The following is an 11,492-nucleotide window of genomic DNA, read 5'->3' on the forward strand; positions in this document are numbered from 1 at the left end:
CTTGGGGGCCCGGGGCGGCCGCCCCCCCTGCCCCCCCTCAGGGCCGGCCCTGCACATATTCATCATGTTAACTTGCCAAGCTGATTAATTGGCCAGTTAGACCGATTAATCGGTTGTTTGACCGATTAATCATTGTTGACCCATTAACTTCTAGGCAAACAAAGCCTAATTTTTTTTCCTATAACCCCTCCCATCCCCCTCTCTCTCCTCAATAGCTATGGTTCGACCAAACAGTAGCATATTTTAGTATATTACATAGTTGAGAGCATGAGAGTACGGTATAATACATAAAAACTAGATATATGTTGGCAATTCCTATTTAATCTACCGATTAATGGTCAACCGATTAATCCAGTTAATAGGCCGATTCACCGATTAATCACTACTTTCAAGATGACCGAGCAGCTACCAGTTACCGATTTCTTGAACAATGGTTGGAACACCCAGAAGCAGGATAATCGGTCACCTGTAGGACACTCCAGATTAGTTTGTATTTTGTGATGAATGCTGCTGGGTTGATAGTGCAAATTTCACTTTGGGCAGAGCTCATCAAAGCGGCAGACGCTAGCAGCGGCGAGTCAGCGCTCAAAGGCCTCTGGCACCATACCAGCGCCATCCTATGCTGCTCTCTCAAGGTACTGTTCCAGGGTTTTACTCACCCTTGGACAACATCTTTCAGCACATACTATATACACTATTATGGCCTGTTTGTTTTTGCTGACTCGATCTATCGTGCTGTGATGCTGCAGGCGATGCCGGTGTTGACGTTCGCGAACCAGTCCGGGCTGGACATGCTGGAGACGATGCTGGCGGCGCTCCGGGAGATCACCATGGACAAGGTGCTGGACTATGACCAGGGGAGGAAGAGCCTGCTATGCGCGGACCTGATGGCCAGCGTCGCGGAGAAGGGGTACGCGTGCGTCGATGGCGGGACGTGCGCGTCGAGCATGGCCGACTGGCGTCCTACGGGAAGGCGGTGGCGTGGAAGGTGCTGGACGACGGCCGCGCCGGCGCCGCCCACTGCGTCTGCTTCGCCTTCATGGACTGGTCCTTCGTTTAGTTGAGGGATCGACGATCGTTTGTTGTCGCCAAGTCTCGAGCATCGGACCTGAGTGTGTAGTAACTTCGTGGGACTGTTGGGTGCGTGGTACAATGTTTGGATTGATGGTGGTGTTTTGTATGGATTGATGCCATGGCGAGATTGGTGATGTTGTTTGCTTGCTTTGTATAGTACTTTCATTTCCTCTTTTTCTCCTTCTGTCTATCTACAAACAATGGGTATAACTTAGGGCAACTGTAGCCGATCCGGTAAAACTGGTTTTAGGAGTAAAAATTCTGGTTTACTCTTCTAAACCGGACCTAGCCGATCCCCTAGGTGAGTAAAAAAATTACTTCCAGCAGGGTGCTGAGTAAATCAACTCCTCTCCCCACACGCCTCACCTACCACCGCCTTGCCGTGCAAATCACTGCCTCTGTCGCCCAATCCATGCCGGCGGCATCCCACGTCCACTCTGACTCTCGTGGGCCAGCAACAATGGCTGATCTGGCCACCGCCGCTCCCTGTGGCAAAATTTCGTGTTTTGACCCTTTTCACGTCTAAAATCAGGATCTGATCCCGGTTTGATTTTTTTTTTGACATTTGACCCTTTTGTCTACCGCCGCCCTCCCTGGCGGTAGGGTGCTTTGACGGTCGCCTGGCCGTTAACGGGGTCTGACGTGGCAAAGGGACCTACCGCCGCACCCCTCGGCGGTAGGCTCCAACACCCTACCATCGATGTCTCTAGCGGTAGGGTCCTAGAGATAAGGTTCGGTGGGGTCCACTCACCACCCACCCACTCCACTCATCTTCTTCCTCCCCGAGCTCACACTCTCTCCTCCTTTTCTCCCCCACCCAAGCACCCACTAGATCCACCTCCATTGCTTGAGATTTGTCCCGTGGATCGAGGCCATTTGCATCACCCAAGGTACCTCCACCATCCCCCCTTCATTTGGTTGGTTCAAATCATCTAGTTTTGATGGAATCAACTAGTTTTGCAACCCCCCTAGTACTTCCTCTAGTTTAGCATTTATTGTGCATTTATGACACATTTATGGGGCATTTATGGTGTATTTATGGTTGACCTAAGTAATATGTGTCACTCTTTGTTGTGGCAAGCTAGCTTAAGATTTAGGGCTAGGGGTTTAGTTAGGTTAGGGTTAGGGTTAAGGTTAGGGTTAGTGCTATGATTAAGGTATACTAGTTGTTAGATTCAAAATCTTATATTTTAGATAGTTCATCCATATAAAATGACCGGTCCATGGATGACTCAATTTTGTTCCATTGTTTTTAGATGGATAAACTAGTGAATGTGCATTATTTGGACAAGGCGGTTTTCATGGATGGAAATGCTGACGAGGGGGAGGAGGCCATGGTTGTTGACACAAGCCCGAGCTATGATGATATTGTCGTGAAAGTGAGAAACGTCCTCAATTGGATTAACCCAAGTGATGGTGTGAAGCTTATTGGACGGTATGATGTGGGAGTGGGAGTAAGATCCCGATTAAAGAGTATGCCCATCACCTCTCAATTGCATTGGGATGTGTATAAGGAGAAAGTTGAGGGATCACAAGACAAGTCACTTGAGTTATTTGCCACAAGACAAGTAAAGGTTGAAGTTCCTCGGCCACTACTTGACTTGAACCGGAATGTGTCCTCCCCAATGCATGATGTTGTCGTGGTGTATGACCACAATGCGGCTAGCCAACCACCAAGTAGCCAACCAAATGAAGAGGACATCAATGCTAGAGCAATAGTTCTTGTAGGTGATGATCATGTTGAAGATGAGGCCATTGCTCATGTTGATGAACATGCAAATGTTCATGTTTATGAAGATGCCATTGCTCATGTTGATGGAGATGCTATTGCTCAAGATGATGTGTATGCGGAAGAAGAATAGATTCATTACAATCCCATTGGTGACTTGGATGTCATTGTGCATCAACAAGACATGGACCGGAACCTACCTTATAGCCGTATGTGTAGGTATGAGTTGGATGATGAGGATCCACTAGAAGAATTGGATGAGGATGGATTCACACCGCGAGAAAATCAAATTTACAAGAAGGTCAATGGCAAGGAAAGAGGGCCCTCTTTGTTTTGTGATCTTAGCCTTGCCGACAAGGCCGTTGTTGATGGTGGCATGAGGTTGGGCTTGATCGAACCATCGCCTTGCCCGAGGATGGGTGATCCAAGGCCATCGGGTGAGGACGAGAATGCTCATTTGAAGAAAGGGATCAAGTTTGGTTGTTTGCAAGAGTTCAAGATATGGTTGAGTGACTATGCCATTCGGAACCATAGGCCGTTCGTTGTTGGTCATTCCAACAAAAAATTGCGCTACACAATCAAATGTGACAAAGAAGGTTGCCCATGGAAGGTCCGTGGAAGAAAGATCAAGGAAACCGGGCAATGGGAGTTGAAGAGTTGTGTGGCCACCCACAAGTGAATACCGCCGGAGAAAGCGGACTGAAGCAAGGGACACCGCCAACTCACGTCCGAGTATCTAGGCTATAAATTGTTGAATGAGATATCCCATGATCCAACCGTGAAGGTGAAGTTCCTCATGAGTTCGGTCTTCGAAAGATTCGGGTACCCGGTCAAGTATGGAAAGGCGTGGATGGCGAATGCAAACACTATAAGGATGTTGCATGGTGATTATGTCGCCGCGTACAACATTCTTCCGAGAATGCTGGGAGCCATTGCTCATCGGAACCAGGGCATGTGCCATAGGGTCGAGTCAATCGAGGGAGTGTTTCATCGAGCTTTTTGGAGCTTTGGGCAATGCATCGATGCATTTAGGCATTGCCACCCCGTGTTGTCAATTGATGGCACATTCTTAACCGGAAAGTACAAGGGCACGTTGATGGTAGCAATGGCCCACTCATCCAATGACAATGTGTTACCGGTGGCATTTGCGTTGGTGCCTTCCGAGCACGATGATAATTGACAGTGGTTCATGGATCATGTGAGGACGAAGGTGATTGGCCCCAAAAGAGAGGTGTGCATCATATCAGATCACCATCATGGGATTCTCAAAGCAATAGAAGTTGACATTCCAGGCTATCCAAAGCTCCAACACCGTTGGTGCATGAGGCATTTCGTGGCAAACTTTTACCGTGCATGCAAGAGTAAGGGGTTTTGCAAAGATCTTACCCATGTTTGTGTGGCATTCAACACCAACACATTCCAAAGCCACTATGATAAGCTATTCAAGGCGTTGGAGAAGAACAAAGGAGGGAGATGATTCTTGACAAGGAATTTTCCGGAGAAGCATAAGTGGTCACGTGCTTACGACGAAGGAGGTTTCCGATACGGAGACATGACAAGTAACATGGTGGAATGCTTCAACAATGTGCTCAAGGGTGTCCGCTCTTTGCCGGTCACTACAATAGTGAAATATACCTTCTTCAAGCTCAACGAGTATTTTCTGAGGCATTCCAAAGAGACAGCCAAATGGATAGGTGAGAAAATGGAATTTCCCTTCAAAGTTGAGGATTGGTTGAAGCATCAAGCACGCAAGTCTTGGCGTCAACAAATCATTAGTTTCAATGAAAAAGAACAAATCTACCAAGTCGATGAGCCGGGTGGCACAATAAGGGACGGCATGACATACAGTGGAGTAGCATATGAGGTGCGCCTCAAGACCCGGTGGTGTCAGTGCGAGAGACCTCACAAGTATCATTGGCCTTGCTCGCATGTGATGACCGCCGCAAGGTTCAGAAACTTGAAAGTATCCGATGGTACCACCTTGCGGTTGCATGAGTTCACATTGGAACGAACGAGGTTGACATGGGCTCCTAGGTTTCATCCCTTCCTAGATCAGTCATAGTGGCCTGAGTATCATGGGCCACACATCGTCCCCGACCCCGAACTCATGGTGCCTACAAATGGAAGAAGAAGAAAGAAGAGGTTTAGGGGTGACATGGATGACCTAGCTGGATACACCGGAATGAAACAATTTGGTAGCGGCCATTTCATGGAGGCACCCGGCATCAACAGTTGTGGTAAATGTGACGAGCCGGGACACAATGTTAGGAAATGCACCAAAAAGCCACAGACCGATGCCAACACTCCGGATCCTAGTCAAAGTGGTGGCCGAAGAGGAGGTACCGGTGGCACACGAGGAGGTAGGGGTGGTAGTGGATGAGGAGGCAGGAGTGGTGCGCGTGCAGGACAGACGAATCCTAGCAGCCATCTTGTTCTGTGACCGAAACGGTCCCCTGTTCTGCGGTAGGGTTGGCCATCCTACCGCCAGCAGGCTAGGCGGTAGGCTCCTACCCCCAGGGATCATGGCGGTAGGGTTGCCATCCTAGCAGCCATTTTTCTGTGACCAAGCTGGCCACTAATTTTCCGGTAGGGTTGGTCAACCTACCGCCGGTGCCTATAGCGGTAGGGTTGGCCATTTTTTTGTGACCAATTCGGCCACTGATTTTACGATAGGGTTGATCAACCTACCGCTGGTGCCTATGGCGGTAGGGTTGGCCATTTTTCTGTGACCAAGTCGGCCACTGATTTTATGGTAGGGACGTAGGGTTGGGCACCCTACCGCCGGAGACTATGCGGTAGGTGCTGATCTATGTTATTTTTTACCCATTTGCCTTTCCATTTCTTACAACTTTCTGTGAACTAAGCATCCACAAATGATCGACTAGTAAAGACATCAATAACTGAGCATCGCTCATTACATCCACAAATGACACTTTTTTAACGATTCATGTCCCCCTTCTAATGATTTGAATGACATAAGTTCAAACTAGAAATGATCAAGTAGCAAAGACATACATAACCGATCCATGTCCATGTCCCCCTTCTAGCGATTCGAATAACATAACTTCAAACTACAAAGCTCAAGCTTGGAGCATACATTTTCTACTTCGGAAAGAAAGATCTAAAACACATAAGACGTTCAATTTGTGCGTCACGATCAGGATTAGGATTCAGTTGAAAATCCGACGATCCTGCCCAATTCTCCAACACACCTTTCATTTCGCGGAACCATGCCCATCGAGCATGCCATTCTGGAATCTCTGACTTGCCTTGACTTATTGCCCATCCAATGACCTATCTGGGTTTTCTCAAGTCCAGCTCGCGGAATTCTTCTTTGTTTGTGGAGAAAAAGATCTCCATTGCCACAGCATGTCTGCAAGCATATTCCTTCTCGTGCAACTCATCAAGTATCTTCCCTTTTTCTTTCACAAGCCTACGGAAAACTTTTCTCTCCTTATGATCAGAAGGTTCCTCCATGAATGAATACTTGTTCATATCCTTCATGGCAGCCCACTCCTCATCATTGATCTTGAACCATGCTTCAAGCTCCCTCTTGATACCAAGTTCTCGCTCCGGTACAATCTTCTCAGACGCTGCCGCCAAACTCTTAGATGCAATGCCACAACACTTCTCATATACTTTCATCAACTGCTCCGGGGTCATGTTTTCCATGCTACATGAAATGGAACAAACCATAACTCAAATAAAATGATACAATACAAACACAAAGCATAACTTATTTATAATGTTCTCACTGGTTCAAATGACATAGGTTGCATAAATGATAAGGGTACATGCCATTACAGTCCAAATGACACTACACCATCATTTGTTTCAACCCCCTCTACTACTCCATCAACAAGACATCTTTGTCGTATGGCCCAGGGTTGCAACAAATGACATCATTTCTTTCACGGACCCAAGCCCAACGAGTTGCCCGACTAAGTATCACCGACGATGCTTGCCTAACTAGCCAATCAATGATCTGGCCAGGGTTGTTAAAGTCCATCTCATTCACTTCATCCCTTGTTCCACACAATGCAATTTGCCTTGCAAGAGCGCGTCTATGATTTTTCTCTTCATTCTTGAGATTGCTTATGTTTTTCTCTTTAGCTTGGTATAACTTAACTCTGGCATCGTCACACTTCGACACATAATACTTTGAAAAATCTCTACAAGATGCATTCAATGCATCAATGGCTTTGACCCACAAGTCCATCTTTTCCTCAATGACTGCACATTCACGCTTCACCGCCGCCTCCGCGGAAGTCTCAACAAACATGATCGATCCCATCCTACAAGTCGAGGGATTACTATAACAGTCATCCAAGGCAAAAATCCTAACTGTCTCTTGACAAAAACTAGAACCCTAGGAGTAGATTGAGCCATAATTCAAGAGGTACCTACTCTAACAAAACCCTAATTAAACTATAACCATAACGTTCGTCATATAGGCATTTACTTAAGCATAACCATAAACACAACCTTAACCCTAACCATGTCATTAACCCTAACAAAACCCTAAATGATATTTCTTACTACCCAAACAATGCTAGTGACACAATACATTGTCAAAGCACAAACATTACCGTAAATGCATCATATACATTGATTTCACCACAACAAAACCATGAACTAGTATTCCAACAAAATGAGCAAAATGCATGATCTGAACCAACCAAATGAAGGGGGGATGGGGGAGGTACCTTGGGTGATGCAAATGGCCTCGATCCACCGGCCAAATCTCAAGCAATGGAGGGGGATCTAGTGGGTGATTTGGTGGGGGAGAAGAGGGGAGAGAGTGAGAGCTTGAAAGAAGAGTGGGGTGAATGAGTGGGTGGGGGAGCAACACAACCCCCTCCTTCAAAACCTTTTCCAGAAACCTACCGCCAAAGAGCCCGGCGGTAGGTTGCGGCAGCCTACCGCCATAGACGGTGGCGGTAGGTCCTTTGCCACGTGTACATGTCCGTTAACGGCCAGACAATGTCAGGGAATCTACCGCCACGAGGGGCGGCGGTAGACTGCACAAATCTACCGCCGGGGTCTCCGGCGGTAGCAAAAGGGTCAAATCTTAAAATTTTTCCATAACGGGGTCAGATCCTGATTTTAGACGTGAAAAGGGTCAAAACACGAAATTTTGCCACCCCCTGCCGCCCATCCACAGCGCTCGCCCGGTTGGTCCACGTCGCGGCGCTTCCTGCTTGATGTTTTTTTTACAACTTAAAACTTTATTTCTCATATGATGGACAAGTCATTTACAATAAGGAGAGAAATAAAGTCTGGGATAGAGCTTTCCCAAAATTCAGAAGATCTATTATCAAAGGAATAATTTGCTATCATATCTGCTACTCCATTAACCTCACGAAAACAGTGGGTACATTCAGTTTTAGCAAGATCTGACGCTAGTTGTCTGCATTCCATTACTATAGTGGTAGGACTAGGGTTCCTACCGACTCTGCCCCTTAGGTTGTAGGGACAGAACAACGAGGGTTGGGGCCGAGGACGGCGGCTCTGGCGTGTTGGCGCCGTCACGACAGAGGAGAAGGGCGGCGGCGGCTAGGGCAAGGTGCGGCTAGGGTTCCGGCTCCTCTGGAGCCGGGCAGTATGATAGAACTATCTTTATTGCTTAATCTCAAAAGGTATCTTACAATCTAATATTTATAACTTCAAAACGACTTGCCTAAGATAACTTGTGGGCCAAGCCCCTAATTTACTGCCTAGTGGGCCTCCTCCTGTTATATTGTAAACTGGTCATAACATCTCTCCCCGCCTGCACAAACAACTCGTCCTTGAGCTGAAAGTCTGGATAGTGGTGGCGGAAGTCATCACGTGGCTCCCAAGTAGCCTCCTCCACCGGAAGACCCGCCCACTGGATCAAGACGAACCACACCCCACGACGAAGTTGCGCCTTCAACACCTTCTCTAGCTCCGGAAGAATACGTCGGTTGGCGGTCGGAGGAAGCGCGGGTGGAGCCGCCGGTGGCCCTCCACGAAAAGGCTTGAGCAGCCCCACATGAAACACATCATGGATGCGAGCGCCGGCCGGAAGCTGAAGGCGATAGGCCACCTGCCCGATGCGCTCCAAGATGGCGAAGGGTCCCGCGTAGCGAGGACTGAGCTTGCACTTCGCGCGCGGGTCGAGTGACTGCATAGAGCGGTGGAGAAGGCGTAGCCACACCCAATCACCCACCGCGAACTCCGCCTCGCGATGGTGGTCGTTGTAGTAATGCTTCGCCGGCTGCTGAGCCTGAAGTAGATGTTGACAGACCTCAGCAAGCATCTCGTCACGGGTGCGAATAAGGTCGCCTGCTGCCTCCGTCCGAGCCGTAGCCGGGTCCACCAGCAAGATAGGCGGAGGTGGCCGCCCGTAGACCACCTCAAATGGTGTTGCACGCAGGGCGGAGTGGTAGGAGGTGTTGTAGTAGTACTCCGCCCATGCGAGCCAATCCACCCAAGCGCGAGGCCGATCACCTGTAACACATCGTAAATACATGCCAATCACCTTGTTAACCACCTCAGATTGGCCGCCCGTCTGGGGGTGGAAGGCCGTGCTGAAGTGGAGCTTAACTCCCACCATCCTGAAGAGGTTGCGCCAGACATGGCCCGTGAACACCGTGTCGCGATCACTGACGATCGAAGAAGGGAACCCATGCAGACGGACAATACCGTCGAAGAAGGCACGGGCCACGGACGCAGCGGTGTAGGGATGCCCCAGCGCGATGAAGTGAGCATACTTAGAAAAGTGGTCGACCACCGTGAGAATGACCGACTTGCCTCCCACCTTGGGAAGCCCCTCGATGAAGTCCATGGAGATATCGGCCCAGACCTGAGACGGCACATCCAGGGGCTGAAGAAGACCAGCTAGTCGTAGCGTCTCCATCTTGTTGCGCTGGCATGTCGCACAAGAGCGCACCCAATCGCGAACGAGGGCACGATCACCAGGAATGTAGAAGTCGGCACGGAGACGATGGAGGGTTTTCCGCACACCCTCATGGCCAACCGAGTGGGCTAGCAGCAAGACCTGGTGACGGAGATCATCATGTGCTGGAACAAAGACACGACGCCCATGGACGAGCAGACCGTCGGAGAGGCGCCAGGGCTCCTCTAGGTCGCTGGCCGCCAGCTGCTGCTGCAGGAGAACCGCGTCGGCGGTGGTCGCCGTGGCCCAGGGAATGTCGTCGAAGAGGCCGAAAGTTGGCCCTGAGAGGATGCAGAGCATCGTCCCCTCGGGGTCACCGGTGACGGAGTCGAGGTCGGCATTGCGGCGGGATAAAGCATCGGCCACGGTGTTAAGACGACCCGGGCGGTACTCGACGGAGAAATCGAAGCCGAAGAGCTTGCTAATCCACTGGTGGTGTGGCACGGTCGAGAGCCTCTGATCCAGCAAGAACTTTAGGCTGTAGTGGTCCGTGCGAATCTGGAAAGACCGGCACCACAGATAGGGCCGCCAATGGCGCACCGCTTGCACCAAGCCAATGAGCTCCCGCTCGTACGCCGCAAGCTTGAGATGGCGCGGGGCGAAAGGCCAGCTGAAGAAGGCGAGAGGGCCATCGCCTTGATGAAGCACGGCGCCGAACCCCACACCTGAGGCGTCATAGTCCACCACAAACGGGCGGTCGAAGTCCGGCATCTGCAGAACGGGCCCCGTCGTGAGGGCCCCCTTGAGGGCCTCGAAAGCTGTCGTCTCCTCCTCGTCCCAAGCGAAAGCGTCGTGGTGCAACAACTGCGTGAGTAGCGAAGCGATGACGCCGAACTCCCGGATGAACTTCCGGTAGTATCCAGCAAGGCCGAGAAACCCGCGAAGAGCCCGCGGAGACTGGGGCGTCGGCCAGGCAGCGACGGCGGCCACCTTATCGGCGTCCATAGCGACCCCGTCGGCCGAGATGACGTGGCCCAGGTAGGCCACTGAAGGCGTCTCGAATGAGCACTTCGAGCGCTTAAGATGAGGATGGTGCGCCTGAAGCTCATTGAAGACGATGGCGACGTGTTGTAGGTGCTCTGCCCAAGACACACTGTAGATCAGAATATCATCAAAGAAAACGAGCACAAACCGACGTAAGTAGGGCCGGAGGATGTCATTCATCAGAGCCGGGAAGGTCGCCGGTGCGTTGGTGAGGCCAAAGGGCATCACCAAGAACTCGAAGTGGCCGTGGTGAGTCCGAAACGCCGTCTTGCACTACAAAAAAAAGACACATCCGTGACATTTTGGGTCGAACGAATTTTTTTTCTGTCATACATATGACACTTCTATGACGATAATTATGACAAAACCCGGTATCATCATAGATGTGGTGGGCTCCTACTTCTATGACAAAAAATCATGACAGAAAATGGGCTTTTCATCCTGGGCGGGCCGGAGACGTAGCTGCATGACATTCTTTGGGCCGTCCATGACGGAAAAACTGTGGTAGAAGCGAGGGGGAGGAAAATTTCGGGAAGTTGCCGGTTACGGTGGGAGGTCGGGGGCCGAGTGATGCGCGTTTCTCTCGTACACGTGCGAGGCGTTGGCTCTAACTGAACCTGAGCGAGGCGTTGGGCTCTAACTGAACCCGAGCGATTGCACTGCAGGCTACGCGTTACTGAACCCGAGCGATCGATCGATGGCTATTAATTGAACCCGATGGAGCGATTCCTTCGCTACTGCTGCTAACTGAAGCCGATCGATTGGATGAACAGTGAGCGTTGCGGG

The 11,492-nt window shown here is 50.1% G+C and overlaps 1 pseudogene; it reads left to right on the forward strand.

Moving 5' to 3' along the window:
- The first annotated feature begins 791 nt into the window (after positions 1–791).
- On the forward strand, positions 792–1,060 carry LOC119282809 (annotated as a pseudogene).
- The last annotated feature ends 10,432 nt before the right edge of the window (positions 1,061–11,492 follow it).

This window comes from Triticum dicoccoides, chromosome 3B (assembly GCF_002162155.2).
Source record: "Triticum dicoccoides isolate Atlit2015 ecotype Zavitan chromosome 3B, WEW_v2.0, whole genome shotgun sequence".
Lineage (NCBI taxonomy): Eukaryota > Viridiplantae > Streptophyta > Magnoliopsida > Poales > Poaceae > Triticum > Triticum dicoccoides.